Genomic DNA, 26,054 nt, shown 5'->3' on the forward strand with positions numbered 1-26,054 from the left:
CTTCTGTGGCTTCACACTCCGATAAAATATGGTGTGATGTCTCGCCTCTACCGCAAAGAGGACATATTCTCGTCCCATCTTCGTTGACGATTTTAAGTGCCCTCCAGGCTCCTAGACGAAACCAGATTAAGCATATTACACACGATACATATACGGAAGTATGAATAATAAGTTATATAAGGCTACATTAATAAAGGAAACAATAATGAAAAAGTACTGAAGATAATATTATTTAAATCTACAAAATTATATAACAAGTAGTTAAGATATTTAAAAACATGTTACAATGTTACATATACACCCGAAGTTAATGTGAAGAATATGCCTACTTCTTGCGGCAGAGTTTGTCAGTGTCCGGTGTCATAGAAGTCAGTTGAAGACATAATATATCGTTTTCTGCGTCCAAACAAGCTCGATATTTTGTTTTTGTAGCGGTGTACCTCGAAAAGGTCGTTTCACAAAGGTACGTAGTACCAAACATAATACCAAAAGGCGGTAAGAGAAATTTTTCTTCTGAACTTGACATCAAAAGATGCTCCCCTAACGTAGCCCAAAATTCGAGAAGTGGTTTGCCTGACAGTGGCTTTCCGAAACCATGTCTATAAGGACCTCATATTCTGCCGCAGTGAGGGCTGCTGGTTTTTACTTAACTGGAAATGGATCTGCAATCCACTCACATTTCTTTAGAATCGATTCATGAGTGTCCCTTTGAAAGTTTTTTTAGTTGGTTATTTAACTACGCTGTATCAACTACGAGGTTATTTAGCGTCGATGAGATTGGTGATAGCGAGATGGTATTTGGCGATATGAGGCCGATGATTCGCCATAGATTACCAGGCATTCACCTTGCGGTTTGGAAAAACCTCGGAAAAACCCAACAGGTAATCAGTCCAAGCGGGGATCGAACCCGCGCCGGAGCGCAACTTCAGACCGGCAGGCAAGCGCCTTAACCGACCGAGCCACGCCGGTGGCCCTTTGAAAGTAAGATTTCATATTTTGAAGCAAATTGTCATGGTGTTCTTTCATTATTGCTCTGAATGAATCATTCATTTTTATGTTATTTTCTTCTATAAAGTTTGCTGTCAATGAGAAACATGTCTAGTCCTTCTTCGCGACGCTTTCCATGTAGAATCCTATCTTTTTCTTCAGCACGGCAGTTTTGTCATTAGCATCGAATATAGTCTTCCGTTTACCTTGTATGGATGAGCTAAATTCGTTCACTTTTGAAAAAATGTCTGCAAGTAACATAATTTGCACAACCATTTCTGATCATTCAAGTAACCTGCTAGGAAACTGTTTTGGTCATTCAAAAGTGAAGAAACTTCCGTTCGAAGTTCATGTAAACGGGGCAACACTTTACCGCGCGACAACCATACTTTAGTATGTAATACTAATAACAATGACTTGTGTATACTTCCCATATTTTCACACAGGATTTTGAGTAGCCTGCACTGCAAAGGTCGTGCCTTAACAAAGTTGATAATTTTGACGGCATTGTCTAGTACCTGCTTTATTATCGCTACATTTTTTCGTTGCGAGGGCGTGTTAGTGTAGTACATAATGACTACTTGTGCAGTTTTTTTTAACTTTCTTTATCCTTGTAACAGTGCCAGCAACAGGACTCACCATGGCCTTTGCGCCATATGTGCACACGTCAATGCAATTGTTCCACGGTATCGAGTTTTCAATGAAGAAAAAAAAAATCCTTACCACTTGTAGAGGATGGCAATGGCTTGCAGAACGAAATATCTTCATGAAAGAACTTGAAAATTCATACCGCAGAAACGTCATTAACACAGCTAATCCGACAATGTCCATAGATTCAAGTTGTAGCGAAAATTTCGTTTGACTAATACGGGAAATTATATTTTTTACATCTCTTGATAGATTCTGGATCGATTATGCGCAGTGTTATTTGATAAGGTTAAGTTTGCAGTTTTTCGTCCACCATGCACTTCACTACCTTCACTAATAGTGGTTTCAAAACAGTTTCAGCAAGGGTGTGAGGTTTACCAGCAAGAGCCAGATCATGACGAACCAAATACGACGCTTCCAGTGCTTTCTCGTTATTTGTCTTTACATGAGATAAAAATGTTGTCTGAAATGCATGGAGTTCGTCACTTTCTTTTGAAGTAGTCTGCAGTTTTATTTGTGAATTCAGGATGAGTTTCGAAATGCCGTCTAAGCTTGGCAGGGAACATAGAACTATTGGGCAAAACTTTGTTATATATCACACATTGTGGAAGTCAGTCAGCAAACTCAGTGGAATCCATGTTCAAATTTGAATCACAATGTTATACTTCCTTTCAATACCTCTACGCTAGGCATCGTAGACTCTGAGGCAGGATCTTGTTCAGCATATTCTGAACTCAATTCCGAGGAATTCGCACTATCTTCTTTGAAAGTAAGGTTACAGTTGTTGTTATCTCCCTTTGATTCAGCATTGGTTGATGGCTGATGACTCTTATATCTTGGGGAGCCCGTCTTAAGGCACACTTCCATTTCAACGAAAGTTTAGCTAACACTTGTGCAATCAAATTAATATGCAGCTATATATATATATATTTTTTTTTTTTTTGAGGCAACGTAACAGTCAATAGATTGTAGGTTCCACGTACCACGAATAACAAACGCTGCCTGCCAGGTATATAAAACATAAAAGAAATTTAGAGAATTATAGAGTACTTGGCAAGCAAAAAGATCGAGATAGTTCCAGTGACGAGTAAATCTATTATTGGTGCTTCTATGTAGCAAGAAGAACGGAAACTACTTTCTGAGAAAGTATTTTTCGCTTGATGGAAGTAGTTTCGGTTTTCCCGCTAGAGACTAGATGGAAGCAGAAATTTTTGTGATCTTCATAACTGTCGCGGACGGGGCCCCTGAGAATCATTCGCGGAGCCCCAAGGGCTCCGCGGAGCACACTTTGGGAACCGCTGTTCTACACCATTGTTGTGCTGTTGCTGTCAACTACAATGAGAATAGAACAAAACAAATCGGAAGGACTATGTCTCCTCATTCATCATAGATAAATGGCTTACTTTAGACACTTGCACGTGTAAGTAATCATGGATATGTTTAGGTTAAATTCCTACTGCACATTCGGTCTGTCACACAGACGGCCCTGGTTCAGTGTTGCCAAGTCAGCGGTTTTGTAGCTAAATCAGGTGTTTTCAAGACAATGGTCAGCTACAGAATTTTACCGTCAGCGGCTAGCTGTTTATTTGGCTTTCTTTATGATCTCGGCAGAGGGAGACGATATTTTTAAGTTTTTTTTATTTTCTGCAAAGATGTTATAATTGTTTTCATATGTACTTGCCGACAACAATATTAGTTAATCATAAACCAGAGATTAATACGGTATTATCACAATTTTTCATTGTGAGAGTATAAAATATCAATGTTTTATGTTAACTCGATTTCGTACAACCACGTCCATTTCCTGCCTCATCCATTGTTGTTGTACAAATGGTATGCCACGTTCGTTAAACTGTTAGTCTAACCATGTATGCATTGTTTTTGTAAATGAATTGATACGTTTAATCATACAGAGTGGATAATGAATTGTATTATTTTAATTTATGATAACTTATATTATGATTCATTCATTCATATATAGTGTTCTGCCCATGGACAGGTCTTTCACTACAAACCCAGCATTCACCAGTCTTTCCTACTTTCTGCCTTCCTCTTTGTCTCCTCATATGATCCATATATCTTAATGTTGTCTTATATTATATATTATTTAATTTATCATTCCACATTATAGTTTATGTAACACAGACATACTTAAAACCAGACTCAATGTTGGCAGGCACGTCTCCAGTTCAGTGTGAAATCAGATTTCGAACCGACTGATGTGATTGTGAATGTGATTATTTCCGAGGTGTCCAGTGTATTATCTTGATCTACTTCATTCAATTTTGAAGAAATATGCCGCATAAAATTCCGTACGTACAAAAGTATAGAGATATGTGAAAAAACATGTGTTGAAAGATTGGGTGGAAGAAGTTGCCGGTGAAAGTTGGAAAGCTCGATGTAAATGGTGTAAGGTGATATTGAATGCAAAATATTCAGATTTAATTGTCCATACGATTTTGCATAGAACATAGAGCCTACGAAGTGATACACACTTTCCATAATTTAGTCTACATTTTTTATAAAATTTTCTAGTTCCAAAAACTGTATAATTTGCATTTCAAAGTTGGAAGTGATGTATTAAGAACAAACTGGAGTTTTTCAACCACAGTTTAGCGTCTTTTTTTAAGCTTGTGCAGCGGTAAATGGAATTCTGAGTTGGCAACACTGCCCTGGTTCGAGCCCTCGTCAGGCCTGGGATTTTTCATAGTAACACGTGGCGGACAAGTTTGCAGTTGTAGTTTTCCCCGGGGTCCTTCCTTTCCTAACGTTAGACGGCATCACCATTCCATCATTTCTTAGCATTCCCTGTTCGCCGGCTGGTCAGCAAGGAGTGGGATTGCCTGCTCTAAACCTGGATACTAGCCGAACCTCAGCGCAGTCTGCCGCTGCAGGTCGGAAATGCTCCTAGTTGCGAGCAACGCAAAACTTTTCTCAGACGGACGTCGTTCTAGAACTGTCTCTCCCCTTCAGGATAACGTAACATGGATTTACATTAAGCCCACTGTACAGAAGTATTTCTCATGAGCGCCGAATATCAGATTAGAACTTCAGCATCAGTAAGATTTAACTTCATGAATTATAAGAAACAAAAAACCTAAGTTTGCTACGAATTTCACTTGAATTCTCGGTACTCAAACTCAGGTCTCTGACATAGAAAACTAGTATTCTAGCCCTTCGACTAACAGCACCTCAATTCCTATATACAGAAGATGGCGGTAGTAAAAGCTGATAGTATTACTGGGTTAGATAGGAAATCTAAAGGTCTTTGTACGACAAACCATAATCATTTGCAAATGTTTTAAATAAAAGCAATTCTAAACATAAGCAAAAACCTAACGGCCTTCAGAGAAAAATAAAAACTCATTTTACTTGACATTTTTTTCCAGCAATAAAGATAATGAAAATGGAGCATCTCAGAACTCCACCAGCCTTGACTCGTGGCAAGCAACACATCGCCTATCGTCACTCATTACTGCAGTCCAACTCCTGCCCGCGGACGGCGCACTCGGCCAAAAGCTGCTCGTCAAAGACAGCCGTCAATTTACAAGACTGTTTAATAATTGCTGGTTATCATAATGTTGTCCTCTGACTCCTCACATTTTAAGAAGTTTCCCTTCGCACGTCTAAATTCCTTCTCTCACGTAATTTAACGGATTTATCTCAAAATTTAATAGCATCTCCTTTGTGTCTGTGAATAAGGATTTCTTCTGTAGACTTTATCCTTCATATTGCCCCAAAGGTAAAGATCGGGGGATCGAGGAGACCACAGATTCCTGCCAATGTTTCGGTTCGGTTTTGTTATTATAAGGGAGAGCGTGGTAGCCGTTCCAAACGTAACGTACGACAAGATCGGTACGGGCTATTCCATCTCAAATCGACCGAAGTATAGAGAAAATTGACCTTGAAATTTTTAAATACAGTGAAACTTTTTCTGTCCGTAGACAACTGTGATACAATGCTTTGTGCAAAATTTGAGGCATCATAACTTCGTAGTGTTTAAATTAAAAATAATTAAATTTATCGTATTTTCATAAAATTAGCAACTTTAAACTGTTGTGGCTCCGATACCCTTTCACCCAGTGATCAAAATCATGGTTTAGTTTGATGCTGAGAAGTTAAAGTTTATATTGACATGTAAACAGTTTTTCTTACTTTTTATGGAAATGGAAAAATTTAGATTTTTCTTCATTAAGACGCCTTTGCCCACGAAAAAATATTTTTAAAATATATGGTTAGATTCCGCATTGAAAGTACAAATAAACACATATTTTTTACTGGTGCACTGTTAATAAGAAAGTATTGAAAATATCAAATAAAGAAAAGAAATAGTACGCGCGTGAACTAACCAGCTGACTGTGAGGCGGGAGCTAGCCGAGGCAAGCAAGGCCAGGAGACAAACACGTGATGTTTCGTCTAGTAGCGCATAGCTGGACTAGCTTTATCACAAGTTTTCATAAACGCAGGAGTAAAATGACGCCCAACGCTCGCTTATCTTCAGCTCTCGGCCAGTGCGTGCGGTACTGCGCCGTTCTAGTCTAGGCGTGTGAAAATAATTTAATACCCTCGAAACTTATTGCCGAGCCACTAAGCAAACAATGCCGAATCCCTCTTAATAATGCAAGGTTTTTTCTCAATATTTTTTACATTTTTACAAATGGGCAAAAAGCCTAAAAGCAAGTAAAATCAGATTATCTGTCTCTCTGTGTACAATAAAAATAAGGATTACTTCTTAACATAACCTACCAAATGTCAGCTTCAAAATGAGCTCCCGTTCAATGTTCTGCATTAAACGGTTCCAGAGTTCTGAGCGCTGAAAGAGGCTTGTTTTTATAAAATACGCTAAATTTGTCGCTCAATAGTACGAAAACCGTTTGACTTTCGATAGTATGTTCTCAGCACCTTGTAGAAATAGGGAAAAAATTAGAGTATTAAAAAAATGCGAGGTTTTTTACTGCTCGATTTCATATGGAATAGCCCATACATGTACACCCACTCGTTGAAAGGAGACACATTTAATCCCTCCAACCCTTTCATGAATATTTTAATACATTATTGGTATTGGTAAGCGGAAATTTTTCTATTCCTTTAGAACTATTATCATCAAACGCAATTCACACCACGAGTTGGATCGCTGGTGGTGGTGGTGGTGGTGGTGGTGGTGGTGGTGGTGGTGGTGGTGGTGGTGGTGGTGGTGTTGGTGGTGGTGTTGGTGGTGGGTTGGTGGTGGGTTGGTGGTGGTGTTGGTGGTGGTGGTGGTGGTGGTGGTGGTGGTGGTGTTGGTGGTGGTGGTGGTGGTGGTGACGAAATGAGAAAACATGCGAGTTGCATGCGACATTGTTTGTCGCAAGCATTCCCTGAAGGACGCACTCCAGCGGACCACTACACACCCTGTCAGCTTGAATCAGTGGATCATAGCTTTAAAAATCAACTGCACTCTATTTGTGTGCTACACCGCAGAGCCTGGAATCCCATTTTCTATTGTGATGCCGACACAGCGTGATGCCGTTGCTGACGTCCTCCATAGAGTAATTCAAATTGGTTTTACTGGAGATATGGATGGACTGTACTATGTCAATAACGCATCGCTTCCCACATCATTGAAGCCAGATCAAGCATTAACTGGGATAACAAAGGTTAGGCTTCACACAATCACGAAATACATATAAACCTGCAAGTTGTCAATTATGGGGCTCTAAAGTTACCCTGCAGATCGACCTAAATAATGAACATGAGGGTTTTCACAACCCTGTTGGCATTTTATCCACAGTCTATTTCTTAATCTTACATTATAATTGTGGTTTAACAGTTACCGTTGGCTACTGTCACTGAATCTGAAGATCGCGAGTTTAAAGACTGTCCAGGGCGACAGAAACGTTTAGAATGGAAAGTACGAGGCTGAGAGGCTGGAACCGTGTGTGTACAGAACCAGTCCTTGAAACATCCCTTACACCAAGTGGCTGGTTTCAGCATACAAAATGAAATCGCCAGACATTTTAACAGTCTTCTTCCCTCGGATTGGTAATTCAAGATTTGTATAGGGATGCTGTTGTTACCTTCCTTAATTTATGTGTTATTCATGTTTGTTCATAAAGACCCATAGCCTGGTACCATGATAAAATTGTCCAGTCAGTTTTTTATATATCAGTACTGTGACCTTCTAGAATGATTCTATTGCATTTCCAATTATTTTGGCCTTTTCTTATAATAATAACCCTAGTTTAACTAAACTTAATTTACCCCATGGATGGGGAAATTTGGATATAATGTGCATTATTAAAGTAAAACAGTCCGCACCTGTGGAGTAACGGTTAGCGCGTCTGGCTGTGAAACCTGGTAGCCCGGGTTCGATTGCCGGTTGGGACAAGTTACCTGGTGGAGTTTTTCACGGGGTTTTCCCTCAACCCAATATGAGTAAATACTGGGTAAATTTCGGTGTTGGATCCCAGACTCATTTCACCGGCATTATCACCTTCACCTCATTCAGACACTAAATAACCTAAGCTGTTGATAAAGCGTCGTAAAATAACCTACTAAAAAATAAAGTAAAACATACTATAAGGTCCTTATAAAATCAAGTTATCCCAACCATAGCTTAGTGTATGTATCCTAGAACAGAATTCAAAGGTTAGAACGCATTTAAACATTTTAATTAGGCCTAACAAGATAAAAAAAATTCAGCCAATATTTAGCTTCTTGATAAGGCTTATTTGATAAATTTAAAAAATCTCCCATTAAAATCAGGGATATTTATTTGTCTTTCACCAATAATAATGATTTATGTACGTGGCAAGATCTGGAACGAAAACTAAGTTTTAACCTATAATTATACCCAAATTACCCCATGTTTGTAAATTGTAATGTAGGCCTACTAACAAACTATTAATGATACAGTACAACATTTATTAAAAACATGTTCCAAATATGTTTAATGTACACATACATGAATTTGGTTACTGTATCACACCTGGTTCCTCAACAATATTGCTTTCAATGTGGTGTCATTTCACAGACTGGTAAATAAAAAGAGTTTTTTAACAGACACTATCAGTGTGATCAACACAAATTTTTTTAACATTTCATGAGGGACCATATATATTAAATTGGCATGTGTTTGAAGGTTAGGTAAAGTTTTATTTAGTAAATTGTAACTTATATCCAAATTACCTCACATACCGAAATTACCCCGATCCCCCTATATAATTTCTAATGTATGTAAGCTTCATTTCAGTGTATGTAGCCGTTTTCTTAAAGTATTTCATGCCTACTACAGCTTAATCTTGTTTTCGCTATTATGTCAAGAAAATGGGAACTGCTAGTCTTGTTCATGAAATTTGGTTATTGTGACCAAAATTTGTTGGCATGGGCACCAAATGTTCATAGCTTCGGCTTTGCACGCTGGTATCCCAGGTTAGAATCCCGGTGAGTCCCAGTAAAATCTGTGCTGGAAAGAGGCGGTGCTTGATGGTAGGTTTTTTGCAGTACTCCCGTTTTCCCTATCGACATTCCACCATTGTCCCATTACCATTACAATTATAACACTAGTGTGCTATAGACATCTCCCCTGGTGCACCAAAGGCAGCGCTCTGCGGCAAAGAGTTTACAGTACGGCGTCGTTCAGCCAGGGTTCCCCTCAGGGGTCTGTACTGGGGTCACTGCTTTTCACATTTGAAGCTAATTATCGTATGAAGGTGAAACAGATTTCCTAACAACAATAATCAAATACCAACCACTTTTTTTCTTGCAATGCCTTTCAGCATCGTTGCTGTAATATATGTTTTGCATATTTATGGGAGAAGCTAGGGCCTAAATAAAATCACAATGAGATTTGTCATTTTTTTACAGGATTGAGCCAGGGACATACTTTTTCTTTTTGGAAAAACTAATTTTCAAAGGTTGGCACTTATAGCCTTTTTTGTACTGTCTTCATTTATTACCCCACCACAATTTCTACTTGAACCAGTCGGGATTTGAGTCGAGGCCTTCTATGCGTTCTAGTCGTTAGCTTCAGTGAATCACAGTGGAACCCTTTACGTCACGTTTTCTGAAATGTGTCATATCCAACAACTTAACTAATGACAACAGTTAATTTTCTTTAATAATTTATCGTCGAACCGTCTTAACTTAGACTTGTCGTGTCGTGCCACTATTTACGTCACTAGAGACGTCACAGTGCTGTTATTCGGGTATCTTACTCGCCGAATCGATACTGCACGCTGCACATCTGCCGCTCACATACAGAAATTCATCATTTCAAGTAACAATTTGTTTTCAAGCGAGTTACTGTTTGAAAGGAGTACATTAACAATGACTTGGTTTCATAATAACGTTGATATTAATTAACTAGCCGTACCCGTGCGCTCCGCTGCACCCGTTAGAAATAAATATAAAGTAATTACATAATTAAAATAGGACATTTCATCCAGGGAACATTCGTGTTTGATAGAAGGATAAATCGTTTATTATGTTACTTAACTTAAATTGTATTAAAAAATTAAAATGCGATCATTTTGATCCAGAGACCACTCATTTGGTCATAAAAATTAGTTTAGGAAATACAGGAACCGAATATACAAAATAGCCTATGAAGTTTTCTGTGCATAAGAATCTATTTTAATCTTACCTGTCCTCGATTCACTCAGAAGTTACTGTAATAACATTATAGTATTATGTCCATCTAGAGAAACTACACTTTCCAATGGTGAATTAATAATTAATTGTACAAATCGGTTAATTTAGCTTCCGATATTACTTCATACAAACACAGAAACATTCTCTGTAGGCTATGTTTCATAGCTTTTGATTGTTGTTGTCCAAGGCCCTTTATAGACGAAGTCATTTGTTTTTTATTTCATTACACCGCCTTAGATGGCGTTGTTATTGTAATTTTGAAACTCATTTATCTCATTAAATATCAGTCCTATCAAAATTTTGCATAGAGTAAAACTTATCGGAAATTATTTTTAAAGAAACTTTTGTTATGTAATATTTTTCATGACAATTAATAATAAGCAAGATATTTCGATTTATTTAATTCAAACCCCCTTATAACCCCCCTTTTAAATAAAGTATTTTGAATGCCATATAGCCTAAATTCTAAGTTACAACGAACTTAATCTATATTCCAATATTCATATAAATCAGTTCAGCCATTATCGCGTGAAAAGGTAACAAACATACAAACAAAAATTTCAAAAAAAGCGATTTTCGGTTTCAGGGAGGTTAATTATATATGTTAGGACCAATTATTTTTGGAAAATCAAAAATTACCAGAAAAATTTCGGCTACAGATTTATTATTAGTATAGATGTATGCAGTGTTAAACAGAACAATCAGCCAATGCTAACCCAGATCAATAGTAACAAGTTACTTGGCTTACTACCCGGTGGGCGGGTGATCATCATCATCATCATCATCATTGATAATTTGCATTTTGCTTTCTGTAATAGAAACCTCCCACCCTATTAGCTAATCCTGTGTTCAGAACTCCTCCGAGCCGGCCGTACTTGACTGCCATCTCCGCGTGCGACACGCAATTCCGTGACTCTGCCATTATTTAAGCTTTAGTGACATTTACAACGACCTACGAATGAAACGTCGACAAGGAGGTTTGGATACAAAACAGCGTCAGTGGTAAAACACTGGACTTGCATTCAGGAGGCCCCAGTTTCAAATACTGGGTTAGGCCAATATGATTGGGGGCTTTTAATAACTTCTTCTATTATAAAATAATTAGAAATCTAATTATTTGGTGGGTTGATCCCCATTTACACTACAAACAAATAATGGGGTTCGTGGAGTAACAGAAATCTAATGTCTCAGCAACACACAGGTACAGCTGGCGCTAGCGTTTTTGGCGTGTGTTGTAGATATATAGTGCCCGTTTGTGAGCATGTTGCTAGTGCAGCTGAGAATAGTACCACTTCCTATACACGTCACATCAGCCATTTGCCAAACACAGTTGTCAGACTGATTGCGGCAAATGTAAAACACTCGCACTTAACATTCCCATTACTTATTTCACACGCCAAAAACGGTGACAGTTCCGACCTTGTGGTTAAAGCAAATACGCTATAAATAAATCTGAACTAAAAACATTCATTTTCAAAGTAGACAGACAGACAGACAGACAGACACACAGATACAGTATCTGTACAAACTGTACACCTCGGTCAAACGTCAACACAACACTGCAATTAGTCATCCTGAAAAATAATTTCACCTTTAGACGACATTTGAGGAAACTAGTGAAGCTGAACTAACACTAGAACAAAGGACTGCAGTTTGCAGCACGTGACGACAAATATCCTCCTCGAATTAGCTTTAACTTTGGTTTATATACAGTAGTGATTAAACCACGCGCGCAATGTTGCTTGGCATTCACATGTTCTCGAGCACAGAGTCCGTCGTAGACCAGGATTCTTCGTGCACATGCTAGTCTAAGCTTTCTCCACTAAATCTCCAAATCGCATCCTGAAACGAGCGGTCCCGGGTTCAAATCCTGGTTGGGACAAGTTACATGGTTGGGGTTTTTCCGGGGTTTTCCCTCAACCAACTGAAAGAGAACTGTTCGGTAACTTTCGGCGTTAGACCTCGGATTCACTTCGTCATCATTAATTCACATATCATCATTATCATCATCATCATCATCATCCATACCATAGCCCGGGCTAAGTTCACGGTGCGGCGTGCTGTAACTATACAAGACGTGGTCGTTCTTCCACAGAATAGGAGTGGTAAGCACAATAAGCCTCAAACTGCAGTGCAAGCCTTGGAGTCGTCCTCCGTACAAGAGAAATAAAAACCCCAGTAACTTACAAAAAACATCATCTCCAATATACTACACATTGTGACTTAATGGATTTACTTGTAAGTCAGATCTCTTTTCTGGAAGGATTTAATAATGCATGAAGGCCGATTTCGTCAAATATGATTCAAGCCTCTCTTGGTTAGTACTTTATTAAATTTAAGTTCTGTTAAACAAGTTTGCATTTTACTACAACAATTTAACAGATTATTAACTTAGCAAAACTTATTACTGCAGTTGTACCAACAAAACACATTCTGGTACAGAATTATGATGGCCGTGATACTTTTACATAAATACAGCTGAACATCGAGTATTGATTTTAAGAGGCCGTGAACAAATATGTAACTATCATTGACACAAAGACGGGAAGGCGTAGCAGCCACTGAACTTGCCATAAGATCACATGCTTGCATCTACGAGTAACTTCTTTATTCCAGTTTCGACTAATAATAGCTTTCTAAGATATTTTGTGTATGATTCGTTGTTGGAAATATTTTGCCAATATAAAATATGCACATATTTTGCTATTACTTACTTACAAATGGCTTTTAAGCAACCCGCAGGTTCATTGCCGCCCTCACATAAGCCCGCCATCGGTCCCTATCCTGTGCAAGATTAATCCAGTCCCTAGCATCAAATCCCACCTCCCTCAAATCCGTTTTCATATTATCCTCCCAACTACGTCTCGGCCTCCCCAAAGGTCTTTTTCCCTCCGGCCTCCCAACTAACACTCTATATGCATTTCTGGATTCGCCCATACGTGCTACATGCCCTGCCCATCTCAAACGTCTGGATTTAATGTTCCTAATTATGTGAGATGAATGTATTTCGCTATTACACGAATCTAAAATAAAGTATCTTGCTTCACACTGCAAATATTTTTCAATAATAGTTTAATATATTTTACTGCAAAATTATGTAGTCTCATTATTGAAAATAAGTACATAATTATTTTTTTAAAAAACCTACGCGTGTTGAGTATTTGCAGTATATTCAATAATATGTAATTATTATTGCAAAAATACTCTTTTCCATCTCGAGCCCCAGAATGTCCCGAGTTGATTCTTTGTCCAGACTGAAAAGCAATACAAAATTCAGTTCGAGGAGGAAGTAATTTCGCATCGCAGGCCAACTCTCCTCTCCACTGTCTGCTATCTGTACGGCGTATTGCATTGCAATTCTCGGTAGATTTAAATCGCTAACAGTCCAAAATCGGGCTTTCAATTCTAAGTACCGTGCGCGATAAGCTGTCATTAAATGCGAGAAAAGCTAAGTGTTACTTAAGTCAAGATTTAATGAGTAATTACTTAATTTTAAGTACGGTTGGTGAAATCGGCGATAGCTAAGATTCCTTAATTCTCCAATATTCTAGAACAATCCCCTGTTAAAATTAGATATTACTTTGTAATGATGAAACTCTCGTGTGTCAAATGCCATAACTGAACTGTCAAAACAAAAAGCAATGCTTACCTGTACAAGGGACGAGCGCTGAATCACTTACAAAAGAATTCCTTGCACAACACACACCGCACGGTCACTACACAACTGGCAGCGCTATCACGCCTGCTTCCTGCTCACATCCTGACCGCGTTCCGTGTAGTTCGTAATTACTCACGCTTGTGTAAACTGCTTTATACATAATTACGTCGCGTAGAAAAAAACAATATTTTTCATGATTTTCTATGCGGCATAATAAACTATTTTTATAGAAGTAAATTAATGAAACGCTATGACAATACAATTTGGAAGGATTTGTTTTAAATAATTTCATTTATCATCAGAGAAATGAAAATAATTCGAGTAATATGTATTATTATAAGACTGGACTATCACGAACAATCTAGAAGTGTGTAGTAAAAGTCAGAAGTGCCGCCTCTGGCAAAGTGTGCACAGTTCTCAGTACGACAACAAATTTTGTTTCTTCTCCTTTAATATCGGCCTCTGTGAACACGGAGGATTTCTCTGCCAGCAGAGGAAAATGTATTAAGCACAAAGTCATTGTCCATTATCACAATGATACAGATAAGCTATATATATATATATATATATATATATATATATATATATATATATATATGTATAAGGTAAAGGTATCCCAGTAACATGCCATGAAGGCACTTGGGGGGCATGGAGGTAGAGCCTCCGCGGCACTAGAATGAGGTGGTGTGGTCGGCATCAAGCTCTGACCGCCTTTTACCCCCGGGAAAGACCCGGTACTCAATTTTATAGGAGGCTGAGTGAACCTCGGGGCCGTCCTGTCACCACCTGGGATCGAACCCCCGGACCTTCCAGTCCGTAGCCAGCTGCTCTACCAACTTAGCTACCCGGCCGCCTATATATATATATATATATATATATATATATATATATATATATGAAGAGTCCACTAGAAGAATGATGGATGTCATTTGGAATACATTTTGCAGGAGAAGCAATTGAAAGTTTGAAATGCTTAGCGCTCAAAGCTTAACTGTTATTTTCCGATCATTACTGGACAATGACTATCAGTGTTAATGCCATATAACTCTCTATGTACATTCTATATGTCTTAAGCTATGCATTGACAGTCTTGGTTCATTTTCGACAAGAAAGTAACATCCATCATTCTTGCAGTGGACTCTTCATATATAAGGTGCCGATAGGAAAAACAGTGACAAAATACACACGATGAAAACCGTCAGCAGCCTAGTGAACTCTGGGTTCCGTGTCGAGTAGCTAAGAGAAACACGCATCGCTGCAAAGGAGAGAAGAAATGAAGACTTAGTATGAAGAGCTCTAACGGATTATCGCAAGGAATGCAGCTGGTAGCCTAGAGTATCAATTTAGCACTTCGATTATTTAATTTATTACAGCAAGTTTTGAATTTATCACATTTTTTAAGTTTATGATTTATGACAAATTGTGTATTTTACTGTTCGTGTAGAAATTAATCATTCGCACACAACTTGGACAACGGGCACCGCCACCCAACAGCGCAGTTTAAACCCGCATCCTCGCGGCATTCTACTATCCAAATAGTTTCCTATTCTTTGGGGAGGTAGGGGGAGGTCATGCTCCCAAATATGTCGGAAATTTTCCCGAATCCACTATCCCGAAAGCAAATCCCTCAACATAAATTTGGTCAATTGGGAGTTTTCCCGATATTTTATTGTCAGACATTTTTTATTTTGGACATAATATTGTTGCAAGCGTGCAAATTATGGAAGCCACTCGTTAAAAATTCGTTTTCGACTTCCGGTTTCCATGCGATTCTATGAACTGTTCACACTAGCAAGTTTGCAATGGTAGAAGATTGTATTGCTCTGGGAATGAAAGGCTCGTTGCAGACAACCAATCTTAGCGCAGCAATGGCTATTAATGCAATTAGCGGCAGTAGCTACTTCATTCTCCAGTAACAATCTGTCAGCTACACGTTCTCTAAAAGTAAGCTAACTGATCACTTGGTGTCACTTCCATCCTTTTTTTGTACGAACGAGGGGCCCGAAGGCTTGCTCTTCAGCTGAGGATTATTGTGCTTATCACTGCTATTCTGTGGACATTTGTCGCCGAACAGTCGCGCTCTTGTACGAATACATCACGCTGCACCAAGAATTTAACCCGGGCTATGATATAGATTATACAGTATGTGAAGAAATTATGGCGAAAAACAGTCCGAGGTCCAACGCCGAGAGTTACTCAGCAATTCTGCTTCAATTGACTGAGGGAAAACCTCGGAAAAAATCCCCAACGCAACTAGGATTTGAAACCGGGCCCGCTCGTTTCAAGTCAGACACGCTAACCGTTACTCCACAGCGGTGGATTTCTTTTCGTCTTAATTGTCTTTTCCATCAATCAGTTTTCATTTTACCTCGTCATCTTTGCCCTCGTCCATTCTCTCTTACTCCCTCGTCATACTTTTCTTCTTATTCTTACTATTTTATTTTCACTTTCTCGTTCATCACCTCTTTCTTCTCCTCCATCATCCACTTCTCTTCAACGTACCTTCCCCTTCTCCATCGCCCCTTCCTTCCCATTTTTCTTCGTTGTTCTCACTTCGCCTTCTTCGTCACCCTTTTCTTCTCGTCCTTCGTCCAATGTGCTTCCCTTCGCTTTCCACTTCTATTCACCTTAATAATAATAATTAGGGCTAGGATTTTGATGAAATTGCATCTTTTTTCTAGTAAGCCAGAAACATAGCTGCTTTAGTATTTGTATGTTATGTGATAAACTGAGTGTTTTAAGACATATTTGTTAGGGCATTTTTTGTATTTTTTGCCTGTTTCAACTCATAAGAGCATCTTTTCTTTTATCGGTCATTTTTTAGGCATTTTCATTTAATTTTGGCCATAAATCTCCATTATTAATGTAAAATAATGTTTATTTCCTTTGATATTTTCTTTACATATTTTGTCCATTAATACCCATTATTTTATTCAATATTTTAATCTTTTTCTACACAGATATTTACACTTTAACGTAGTACACCCCATGTAATGGACCAGTTCAACCACCCCTTCAATATAGACTCCTCTATACCTGCTAGTTCCGGATAAGAGTGGCCTTGTGGTGGACTACATGGAAACTAAAAATAAAGTAAATCCATGGCGCTACAGCCCATGAAGGGCCAAGACCGACCAGCCGACTGCTGACCTCACGTCCACATGCCGACGCAGAGGTGAACATGGAAACTACATTAGGTAAAATAATTAATTAAAGTGTAGTACTTAGAAAAAATTATGTAAAATGTAATTTAATTACTAGTCTAAATATTAAGTAGTGCAAAACCTCTTTTCCTACTAAGCCAATTATGTAATATCAATTTTTAAGGGCATTTTAAGGGCTTTTTTTTTTTTTAGATTTTTAGGTCATAAATGCATTGTTTTAGGACATTTTTTCATGATTTATAGGTCATCAAAATCCTAGCCCTAATAATAATAATAATAATAATAATAATAATAATAATAATAATAATATAAAAATTGCTAAACTGAAGCATAGTGTACTAGTTTAATCTTGTTTAGAGTGACCCTGTAGTGCGCGTTACTTGTATTTTTGAGCAGGGTGTCTGCTGGACATCATTTCTAAATTACTTTCTGCCTGAATATTCTGTAGCATACGCTGAGGTGACAGCTGTGCATTGTATTCACGATCAAATCTCTCTAGCTGTGACGTAGATTCCGCTGTCCATGATTCTGGAGGAAAACCTGCCTCTCCGGCTGAGTAGTTGTCTAGTAGGGGAAACTTGGCTAATTCCGCAATACGGGTAATTTCGCAGTAGTGCATATTTATATGATTTTACTGCGGCTTTACAATAGTGTGAACGTAAGTTTTGAGAGGCTGTCAACAGGAGGCATGTCCTCTGTAGTGCTACGGAAAAAATCAAGGATATTGGTCGACACCTCTGTCGGCAACACAGTGAAACATCGAAAGTTGCTGTTTTTCGTGTTTTGCTACACAGCTGTGAAGAAAGTGAACACTGTTACATATAAATTGTTCCTTTTATGTTACTTTCAAAATTCTATGATCGGGCAGTACTGAAATAAAGCTGCGCACATTTTCAAACATGGCAGGAGAGAACGCGGCTTGCCTTCCACCTCAGCTGAAGCATTAGGTGGAGTTCAAGAGAGGAAATATTCTGCCCACTTTCACTGCAAACCCAGCATTATCCAATCTTCCCTTTCCTCTTCTCCGCACACGATCCACGTATCAATGTTCTCTATATGGTATCTTCTTCTGCCCCGAACTCTTCTCCCGTTCACCATTCCTTCCAGTGCACCCTTCAGCAGGCAGTTTCTTCTCAGCCAGTGACCCAGCCAATTTCTTCTTCTCTTCCTGATCAGTTTCAGCATTATTCTTTCTTCACTCACTCATTCCAACACAGCTTCGTTTCTTATTCTGTCTGTCCATTTCACACGTTCAATTCTTCTCCATATCCACATTTCAAATGCTTCTAATCGTTTCTTTTCACTTCGTCGTAATGTCTATATTTCTGTCCCATACAATGCCACACTCCACACAAAGCACTTCACTAGTCTCTTCCTCAGTTCTTTCTCCAGAGGTCCGCAGAAGATGCTCCTTTTTATTAAAAGCTTCCTTGGTCATTGCTATCCTCCTTTTGACTTCTTGGCAGCAGCTCATGCTACTGCTTATAGTACACCCCAAGTATTTGAAGCTGTCCACTTGTTTACCTTCTTTATTTTTCTTCCTATAACCATGGTCTTCGTCTTGTTGGTATTTATCTTCATTCCGTACTACTCACAGCTGTCATTTAGCTCCAGTAGCATATCCTTTAGTATCATCTCCTCTTCTGCTAACAACGTCATATCAGCAGCAAATCTTACTAACTTTATTCTTCTTCCTCCTACTATCAACCCTCCCATGTTCTGAAAATAGTTCTTCACTAAATCCTCCAAGCAGATGTTGAACAGGATAGGCGATAAAGGGCATTCTTGACGTACTCCTCTCCCTATCCTACTTCCGTCTGGTATTTCTTCTGCTATCCTGAGTCGTAATGCCCATCTCTGATTTAAATTATAAGTTAGTTCAATTTAACAGAAATAGTTTTCCTTGTAGAGATCACATTAGTTTTGGAAATCTTAATTTCCATAGCATTATCGTCAAAACGGAAGCAGTTATTTTTAGCTTTGTATATTCAAAATTTAATTTAGGTCGCACAAGCATCTTTTTAGCCTATGTAGCGTCCAGAGTTTAGAAAATACCATTGGGTAGGATAGGAGTCTTCTTAGTGGGTATTCCCCTCTTTGTAACACAAATACAGTATTTTCTAACGTGTACAAAATAACATAAATAAATGTTTCATTTATTCCGTTATTGGAAGTACCAATAAACTAATACACGTTTATATTTGAAGCAGTACTTAGATTTACTTCTGTTATTTTACATACGTCATAAAATACGTAAAAAAAAAGGTTAAGGTAAAGGTATCCCCGTAACATGCCATGAAGGCACTTGGGGGGCATGGAGGTAGAGCCCCATGCTTTCCATGACCTCGGCACTAGAATGAGGTGGTGTGGTCGGCACCACGCTCTGGCCGCCTTTTACCCCCGGGAAAGACCCGGTACACAATTTTAATTAACAACTCATAAAATACCTAAACAACTCATTTTAGTTATAGTACAATGAGGGTGTCCGCTAGGAAGAGCCTGTATGCTCAATAGTATTTTCTAAATTCCGAACGCTTTACAGATAGTGATGATCAGAAAAAGTGCGTGTCGTATTTTTATTGCGAATAAATGTGAAATTAAAATTCGCAGTAGTTACGCATGTATACAGAGACGCATGCTATTTCAATTCTTGCTAACGATACTGACATTCAATATGTAATTTCCAAAGATTACGAGTAAAGATGATAAAATTCATTAACGTTTAGGCAGGTATTAGACAACACAAACATCGGAATTCAGAAGGCTCTTCTTTTACTTAAATAAACAAGCAAACAATTTCTTCTGTACACGGGTACTGTCTGTCTTTTGTTTCCCGCAAACAGTCAGAAATGTTATGCGAATTTTTAACGATCGTCTGCGTACTTGCGTGTCTACAGCACCGGCGAGAAACGTGCGTGTATACAGACTGCTGAATAAATGTGAAAAGAGCAAGTTAACATTCAATTGTCTTTATAAAATGTGTTGAGCTCACTGTGACGTTTCTTCTGATCACTTTTCATCACAAAGACGTTAACTAAGCAGAGTGCAGTTGGTAGTGTGCGAGAAGTATCTATTATATTGCACTGAACTAAAGTTCATTACATTACAACATAATTTATTATTTTAAATCGTTAACATACAACACTAGAATGAAATGTATTCTTTTTGAGGCATTAAATTAAAAATGTAAGAAATCCATTTCCTTTGGTTATGCTTTTTCTTCCCCCCCTCTCCCTGCTGGATATTACTTTATTGTCAATCAATATGACGAAATGACCGACACAGAAAACCAAATGATTTTTTTTTAACTGGTAGTGTATTTATTAGATGACAAGTTTCGGAAGTAATTTCGTTTTATATCACAGGTGTATCTGTAACAATTCAGAATTGATTGCACTCTTATCTCGTTATTAATCTGGCACCAATGTAATAAAATGTATTAATTCACATACAATCAATTCTACCAACATTATACAACAATTTATGTAAGGATTGCACTTCTGCATCGTACACCACCAAGCATGAGCGAGCCTGATAATCGTAAACACTTGGAGTGGGCCACGGCCGCGGCCTTGACCTACCTGAGCGCAGGGAGTGCTGAGGTCCTGCAGTCGCGCCCCGGCCTGTCTGGCGACTGATGCGAGCGCTCTTCTTGGGTTCGGCGGACGAAACCGCCCCCGTGCTGCGCGCACGCGCACTGCAACCCCGCATTAAAGCCAATATCACGCATCGGCTCCTTCCACATTCAACAATTCCACCGTGACCGAACTTTACCCTTTAACAGCGGCCCCCGCCCTCGCTTCATTCTTAAAATGCGCTAATCACACCTGGCAACAATGCAGCCCTTCACGCTGCTCCTGCTTAACTGAGTGAACATTACAAATACCGATACGTGGGAGTAGAATTTATTTATATATTTATTTAATGCCCAGACGCTTGTTACATCATCATTCGTCCACGGAGTAGAAATAATAAAAGCCGCTAATTGACGGAATCAATGTGCCAAGTTTAGAAATCAGTGGCCTTTGACAATAATTTGTAAAACAAGAGAACATTTATGGTTACTAAGCCAAAGCCTTGTTTTAGAAATTGTCAAAGCCTGCTGATTTCTAAACATGGCCCACTAATTAAATTAGGTCTATTTCCTCAATGTTTTTAGACATAGGTGTCTTATGCCAATGTTGTCCTATGTCCTACCCTCAGCAAACAGACTCTGTATGCTTCCTGTATACTGCAATGCTATTTCATATGAAGTATGAATCTTGGTGTTGTAGGTCTCCGAAAAGAATGTTAAATATCGTCTCTGTACGTACCATATATTGGATATTCTGACTTCCGGGCATTTCTGCATATTGGACATTTTGACTAGTGGCCTTATTTGATTGGACGTTTTAATCGTGAGCATTTTTGTAGTGAACTTTCTGTATATTGGACACTGTGATGTAGACGAATTGACCTGGAATGTATGTTTCGTATTTACATACTGTAGTTTTTTCAGGCTGTATTATTCCCTTATTTATTAAACAAGTTATTTTCTAAACATGAAGTCAATGATATCCTCACGTCACAAATAGTGCTGTCTCAAACATTTTCATACGAAAGCTTCGGATTTAACATTGAAGTATTTTATATAATTATCCATTAAGACGCTCACGTCATTTCTAAGAAAACTCATTGAATCACGCAGTAGGCCATGAATCAGTTATAACAATGATCCCTCTCTTGTTGATTAAAGTAATCCATATTTACAGCAGTTGTCTGGCCGTGCACCACTTTAATGAAACTTAAAAATCGCGCATATGATCAACAATGTTTTCCGAGGCACATTTGTCCAGCTTAATATATTATATTAGGAATGGCTGTTGACGTGAACCATTAATACAGGTAGCACTTCCAACGTGACGCGCCGAAGGTCTCTAGGATCAGGCGGACAGACTGACGCACTCCGCTAATAACTTAATACCCGGGGCGCATTTGGAAGAGGAACGTGTGCGTAAATGAAAATGAAAGCCTGCTCTATCCAAAAATTATGTTTATTTTATTCCTAAAATAAATCTGTACGTTTTTTAAGCAATAACCTAAACACATGTAATACTTTTCCTAATTATACAGTCTTTCAACCGTTTGCTGCGGCTAAACCGTGGACGAATAAGTTTGGAAATGCTTAAATATATCATGGGGGAATATCTTATAGGTAAGCCATTTCCACTATGGCTCACCCCGCCATTGTTAATCCCTTAGGAGAACCACGCCCTTCACTTGTAACTCGATGCCAGTTGCAACGTTGCTGACTTTTTAAAGAACATGGACGAATAATGCGAATGACGGAAATTAGATAAAAAGATGAATGACTATATTATCAAATCCGAACTTCAAACAAAACTGGCTGGAACGATTCCAGGATGTTTCAGACTTTTTAAATTAAAAATATAATTTATATCACTCAGAACAGAATGGTTGGGGCACATAATAAGGATGGATGACCAGAGACTGGCAAAAATGTTATATAAGTAGAGCAATCGGCGGATGTGATGAATGACCTGAAGAAAACGAAAGTGAAGGCAGCTAAAGACAGAAGTGTCTGAAAGAGGATTACTGAGAAGGCCAAAACTCTCAATTTTGAAGTTGTGGTGCCTTGGGAAACGTGCAAAACGTAGCCTGGTTGGTAGCTGGTAGCCTGACCGGTTACCTAGTCGGAAGGAATGCCTATTATTATTTATTATTATTTTAGTATTAATTATTTTTAGTATTATTAATAATTGTATTTATTATTAATTGTGTTTATTATTAATTGTCATTATTGAGTGCAATTATTTACCACTGCTACCCATGTGCAGTGTGAATACATACATACAAACATACATACATGTACATACATACATACATACATACAGTAGCGTGCAAATTAATCCGAACAACGTAATTACTTATGCAAAAACAATCAAACGGGATAAAAAAAAAAGAATATAAGACATACCTCAGTAATCTATGTGGCCTCCCTTGTTCCTAATAACAGCTCTGAGACGATTTGGCATGGATTCCACAAATATTCCCACAAATATTCTTCATTTCTTCATCGCGAAACCATACACCAATGAGGGCAGAAATCATCTTCTCCTTTGTAGAACAATCCATTTTTTGCATTCTTCTTTTGCAAATTGATCACAAGTTCTCAATGGGGTTGATGTCGGGTGAGTTGCCTGACCAGGGGAGTACCTGAATATTCTTCTTGTTAAAGAATTCTGTAGTTTTTCGAGACGTATGGCATGGTGCCAGGTCTTGTTGGAACACACCTCTGCCATCCGGAAATGATTTTTGCAGCTGGGGTACGATTCTGGTTTCCAATAAGTGAATATATTTGTCAGAATTCATCATTCCCTTGATAGGTATTAATGCTCCAGGCCCCTTCATGTGTAAAACAACCCCAAAACATTACTTTAGGGGGGTATTTGGGTGCTTGTTGGAGATGAGCTGCTGTTACTTTTTCGGATCCTTTCCGTACGTAAGAAACACGGTGGCCGTGGACCTCGAAATGAGACTCATCGGAAAAAGTACATTCTTCCAGTCATTCACTGTCCAGTGTTGATGTAATTTTGCCCACATTAAGCGTTTTTTGCACATAACAGGGGTTAGCAGTTGCTTATTAATAGACTTACGAGCCCTTCGTCCAGCTTCCAAAAGCCTACGCCGCACTGTTGTGACGTGAATATTCGCCCCAGTGGTAGCCATTAACTCGCGGGTTAAGTCGACAGCAGTTAGTCTAGGATTTAATTTACTTTTCCTGACAATTAAACGATCATCTGCAGGTGAAATCTTCCTTTTCCGGCCACAGTTTCCTTTTTTCTGGGGTGTGATGGATCCAGTTTCCCTGTATCGTTTTATGATCGAATTAACAGTAGCCAAACCGATGTGACATTCTGCAGCAATTTGCCTCTGTGTCATAGAAGAATGCTCTGCTAATGTTATAATTTTAGACCGTTTTCGTGGAGTTGTATCCATTTGTGAAGACGACAGATTGTACACAGGATTGCAGTATTAAGTCTTCAACACAACTGAAATTCTTATAAGTACAAAACGACAGGCAAAATGTCACATATTATAAAAAAAGTAATAACGACAGACCTTCAACAATGGAATTACACGTACTAGAGATGTCAATTAAAGCTGTATGAGCAGCTGTGAGGCCAACAATGACAGAAAATGTAAAAATATGTCGTGTTCGGATTAATTTGCATGTTACTGTACATACATACATACATACATACATACATACATAGCTCGGACCGCAGTTGATGTTTTGCTGTCCTCAGGAAAGTAAATTAATTATCAGTGACGCGAAAGCCCATGGAGAGTGAAGGCCTGCCTTAGCAGAGGTGAACGATCATCCAAACAGTACGGAGATAACTTGAGGTCAGCACGATGCTCTCCAATTCATCAGAATGGTATGCTATGAATATTACAATGCGGAAAGGAAGAGCTTTCTAATAAAATCCAACTGCTTCATTCACAGGCTTGCATGACAGGTTGATGGTCTAGACCCACGTCTGTCAAATTGGGGTCGTGACCCACAGGTGGGGGTCATACTGCCATGTTAAGAGGATCGTAGAATAACGTGTTTTGCACCTGATACTACAGCATATCGCATGCGGCAAGGGGCTTTCACGTAGACCAACTCTGCAAGTTATTTAGCTGGCTTCACACTTCCGCGGAATCGATCCCACTGAACAGGACACGCTGACCTTTGATTACAGTTCATCCGTAATCCGCCCCACTGACTGCTATGGCAGGCTCACAACACACCAGTAGTGTTAAAAACGGCGCCGTTATCTGTTCTGCACAATAAATAAAAGCGTTGCTTTTCCTAAGAGAAGCTTCTAGCAAGTCAATGGCACGCAGACCAGCTATTTGTATCCATTCATCCCTTCCTTTGTCCAAATATATTTCAATATAATATATAAAATTTATTTACCGAAAAAATAGAACAGTTAAAGTTGTGTGAGTCAGCGGCTTAGCTTTCTAGGCGCGCTGTCTCCTCATTCGGAGCTGCGGTCGAGCGTGGGTTCGATTCCTGTTTGCGCTGATTGCCTGGCTGGGTTATTCCGAGGTTTTCCCCAAGCTGCAAGGTGAATGTCAGGGAATCCTTGCCTCGTGTCACCTCGCTATCACAAATTTCATCAATGATAAATAATCTGGTAGTTGATACGCGTCGTTCAATAACCGACGAAAAAATGAAGAATATTGCGCGTGTAAGCGCGGTTCACAAGAACGAACTGGATAGATTTATATACAAAGCAGCAGCTGACAGTAAAGTGAAGTAAACGAACTGGCGAAACCGACCAATGCACTGCGTTACCTGGCTCTCAAAGTTAGGCCAGGCTATACGACTTCCTGTATAACCTGAACATTTATAGTAAACCATCGCAGACTAGAGCTTTCCAACGCAGAGTCTAGTGACAAAGCGTAACTCGTGGCAGGGGCGAATAAGTACTTACTTACTGGCTTTCAAGGAACCCGGAGGTTCATTGCCGCCCTCACATAAGCCCGACATTGGTCCATATCCTGTGCAAGATTAATCCAGTCTCTATCATCATATCCCACCTCCCTCAAACCCATTTTAATATTATCCTCCCATCTACGTCTCGGCCTCTCCAAAGGTCTTTTTCCCTTCGGCCTTCCAACTAACACTCTATATGCATTTCTGGATTCGCCCATACGTGCTACATGCCGTGCCCATCTCAAACGTCTGGATTTAATGTTCCTAATTATGCCAGGTGAAGAATACAATGCGTGCAGTTCTGTGTTGTGTAACTTTCTCCATTCTCCTGTAACTTCATCCCTCTTAGCCCCAAATATTTTCCTAAGAACCTTATTCTCAAACACCCTTAATCTCTGTTCCTCTCTCAAAGTGAAAGAATGAATAAGTACACTGATAAATAATAAGCAACACACGATTGCTTGTTTTACAG

General features: G+C 38.9%; 1 protein-coding gene across 3 annotated transcripts in view; it reads right to left on the reverse strand.

The window, feature by feature from the left end:
- The window catches only part of LOC138713948 (potassium channel subfamily K member 1-like), a 164,030-nt gene that overhangs the window by 126,070 nt on the left and 11,906 nt on the right, over nt 1–26,054 (reverse strand). Inside the window, exon 1 of one of the 3 annotated variants that reach the window (XM_069846519.1) lies at nt 20,670–20,814. The exons of 1 other annotated variant lie outside the window; for it this stretch is intronic. The gene's annotated coding sequence lies outside the window, so the exon portion shown is untranslated. Of the gene's footprint in view, nt 1–13,915; nt 14,033–20,669; nt 20,815–26,054 lie in introns of those variants that run through there. One more of the 3 variants, XM_069846520.1, reaches the window with a different exon arrangement.

Source organism: Periplaneta americana, chromosome 14, assembly GCF_040183065.1.
Source record: "Periplaneta americana isolate PAMFEO1 chromosome 14, P.americana_PAMFEO1_priV1, whole genome shotgun sequence".
Classification (NCBI taxonomy): Eukaryota; Metazoa; Arthropoda; class Insecta; order Blattodea; family Blattidae; genus Periplaneta; species Periplaneta americana.